The sequence below is a fragment of the Marmota marmota genome, unplaced genomic scaffold (assembly GCF_001458135.2).
Source record: "Marmota marmota marmota unplaced genomic scaffold, marMar, whole genome shotgun sequence".
NCBI classification, from domain to species: Eukaryota; Metazoa; Chordata; class Mammalia; order Rodentia; family Sciuridae; genus Marmota; species Marmota marmota.
The window spans coordinates 32,979,967-32,983,513 of NW_026000005.1; the positions used below are offsets into that span (position 1 = coordinate 32,979,967).

At 37.2% G+C, this 3,547-nt stretch overlaps 1 non-coding gene across 1 annotated transcript; it reads left to right on the forward strand.

The window, feature by feature from the left end:
* The first annotated feature begins 218 nt into the window (after positions 1-218).
* On the forward strand, positions 219-291 carry Trnaa-ugc. The gene has a single exon. It is a non-coding gene; the product is annotated as a tRNA-Ala (tRNA).
* Positions 292-3,547: the final 3,256 nt, after the last annotated feature.

A 3,547-nucleotide genomic window follows, 5' to 3' on the forward strand; every position in this document is an offset into this window, starting at 1 on the left:
GCACAAGAGGAGCAGCAACAGCTGTGGAAATGCCAGCTCTCCATCTCCTGAAGCACCCACCATGCCGACTATGCCCAAAACACCACAGCCTCGGGGCCATCCACGCCTGGGAGAAAAGACTAGGCAGCTGAACCCCATCCCTTCCCTGAAGGCTCTGAGTGTGGACTATGTCCACTCCCTGGGGTGTTAGACTCAAACGGCAAAGAAGGAAGGTGACTGGGGATGTAGCTCAGTTGGTAGAGTGCTTGCCTTGCATGCACAAGATCCTGGGTTCAATCCCCAGCACCACCACCAAAGACAAAAAAAAAAAAGAAGTAGAAAATAGAGACGTGAGTTTGAATAAAATGTTAAATGAATTCTGAATCCTAAAGTGACCTGAAAAATCAGAGTTTTGAACTGGAAAAAAATTACATGAATAAGCTTAAGTTGTCTGCATTTGCCACAAGGGACTCAGTGTGACTAACAATTTTCTGTTAAACTTCACTGTTGTGACCACAACTGTCAAATGTACTGGAGGTATCAATTATTTCATCCATGTCTATGTCAAACAAGGATATTTTCCCTGGCTCACCTGAGGCACTCTTCCTGGGATCCCCAACATGTACCACTGGAGTGATCACATGAAACGAGACCCACTGAATTTAGGGACAGGGGTCAGGCATGACATCAGGACACTACAGGTAAGAGATGGCACTACTTTGATTATAGTCTGTAGGCCTCTTCAAAGGCAGATGAGGGTGAGATTAGGGAAGTCATTGCACTCCCTTATCCAATTTGCAGCCCAGGTTAAACAACAGGAGGCCAAGAGGAGCAGAGGGATTCACAGCATATCTACTCCAAACCAGGTCTGTATACAGGCACAGATCCAAGAACTGCTTGATACAGTACATGGAAAGATAAACACAGGAACTGAGAGGAAGAATTTACAGTGCTTAGACAAATTTGACAATAATGGTACATCTGTTGAAACTAATAGTAAAAAAAAAAAAAGCATATTTCTGTTTTGCACTTTCATCCATTGACTTGAAAATATCTTCATTTTCATTTTTACATCATTCTAGTATTTCAATTTTATAAAGGTATTGGTCATCAATGACAATGAACTGGGAAAAGTGCTCATCACCAAAATCAATGTCTAATGAACTGATCCAAATGTTAAGGTCTTTAGGTCTGTTGATTAAAATCTAATAACTAGCCAGGTATAGTGGCACACACCTGTAATCTCAGCAACTCAGGTGGCTTTGACAGAAGGATCAAAAGTTCAAGGCAAGTTCAGCAATTTAGGAAGGCCCTAAGCAACTTAGGGAGACCCTGTCTCAAAATAAAAAGTAAAAAGTGCTGGGCATGTAGCAGTGGTAAATTACCCCTGGATTAAATATCCACAGAGAAAGAAAGAAAGAAAGGAAGGAAGGAAGGAAGGAAGGAAGGAAGGAAGGAAGGAAGGAAGGGGGAAAGAAGGAAAGAAAATTGTTGAGACTTTTATTTTAAAAAAATCTAATAACTGATTTTTTAAAAATACCGATTCCTCATAAACATGGTCTTTTAAAAGTTTTCCTCCAGTATGAGTAATCTTAATATAACATTGAAGTCCAAATTAAATGTGAGGATGTAGATATAAAACTTAAAGACTAACTAGTAAATTAATTAGCAATCATTATGTTCTTCATACATAAAGCAATTTAATGTCTTTTCTTTTTCCTCATCCACTGATTCATAGGCATCCACAAGGTAATAAATACCATTTAATCGAATACCAACAGCCTACCAGTTTCGTGTGATGTTAAATTCATTCCATTGACAATGAGAAAATTCTATCCAAAGTCAAGAGAGACAATTTTAGATAAATGAAACACAATCTAATTGAGAATATGAATCAGAAGACTCAATGTTTTAAAAAAGCAATATTCTCCTTCAGATTTGTTCCATGCAAATTTTTACCATCCAATACAGATCTCATAGTGTTATTATGGAGGCTCACAATCGAAAATGCTTGTTTACAAGTGTTTATCTTGCCAAACAGATAAACATTAAGGTGCCTCGTAATAGGGTTTTGTTTTGAGTTTATCCATTGATTTGTAAAATTCAGTGTGAGTAGATCCCCTGTGTTAGGCTTTTAAATTTGCAAGCACTGGAGTTCAATCAATTCCAATTGTCGGAGTGGGGCCAACATCCTTAGGTGAAAGAAAACATTACTTGATAACTCCTTTTATCTTCTTTAAGCTGAGAAAAACGGCAGTCTCATTCAAATGCCAACTTCCCGATGAGAAATATACACTTTCTACTTTATCTCCAACATAAGGCAGAAAGAGAATTCAACCAGCAGGAGAATATTACATGTGTCTGAATGTCTGATAACCATACGCATCGAGAACAGACCACAAATGGAATGGTTTGCACCTTGTTAATGAATACAGTAGTTATTAAATGAACTGATTCCTTTAATCATAAAACCCAAGTCTTATAGTTCCTCTTTTATGTTGTAGGTATTAAAGATTTTTGTTATCTTTTTCCTGATTACAAAAGCAATACGTGTTTATTATAGAAATATATATTAAGAAAGCAAGAATCGTCTAGCTAGATGCAGTGGCGCATGCCTGTGATCCCAGCTACTCAGGAAGCTAAAGCGAAAGAATTGCCAATTGGAGTCCAGACTGGGCAACTTAGGAAGACGCTGTCTCAAAAGAAAATTAAGAATGGAGTCTGGGGTTGTAGCTCAGTGGTAGAGCGCTTGCCTAGCATGTGTGAGGCACTGGGTTGATCCTTAGCACCACATAAAAATAAATACATTGTGTCCATATACAACTTTTAAAAAAAAGAAATTAAAAAAATAAAATTAAGAAGGCAGTGTGGTTCAGTAGTGGAACTCTGGCCTAGTACATACGAGACAGTGGGTTCAATTCCCAGTTCTGCCATAATAATAATAATAATAATAATAATAATTTATTATCTTACCACATTTAGCATTTAGAAATAAGCATTATTCATATTTGTACATACTACTTTCCCTTATACCTGTGGGTATTCACACAGGTTTATTTTTCTATTAGCTGAGATCAAAATGTATAAATGTTTGTATACCTTATTCACTTTGTTCTTGAAATGTAAACACTTTTCAAAGTTAATCAAAATTATTTGGGGACATAATTTCCAGTGGCTGGGTAATATTGTATGGTATTGAAGTTACAAAGCACATGAGCATTCTCCTGTTGTTGAATGGTTACTTTGTGTAGAGATTAAGATGGTTCCAGAATCAATCTAACTTGGCTCAAGTTCTAGCTGATTGTCACTTACTAGCTATGTTACTTTAGTCAAATTACTTAATTTCTCTAAACTGCAATTTTCTCATCTATGAAAATTGGAATAATAATACAGGCTTCTTCCTGGGACTGTTGTGATAGTATACAAGATCATGGCCATAAAGAAGTATATCATAATGCCTGGTTTTTCTCAATAGATGTTATTTCTCTTTCTCTCTCTCTCTCTCTCTCTCTCTCTCTCTCTCTCTCTCCCCTTTGTGTGTGTGTGTGTGTGTGTGTGTGTGTGTGTG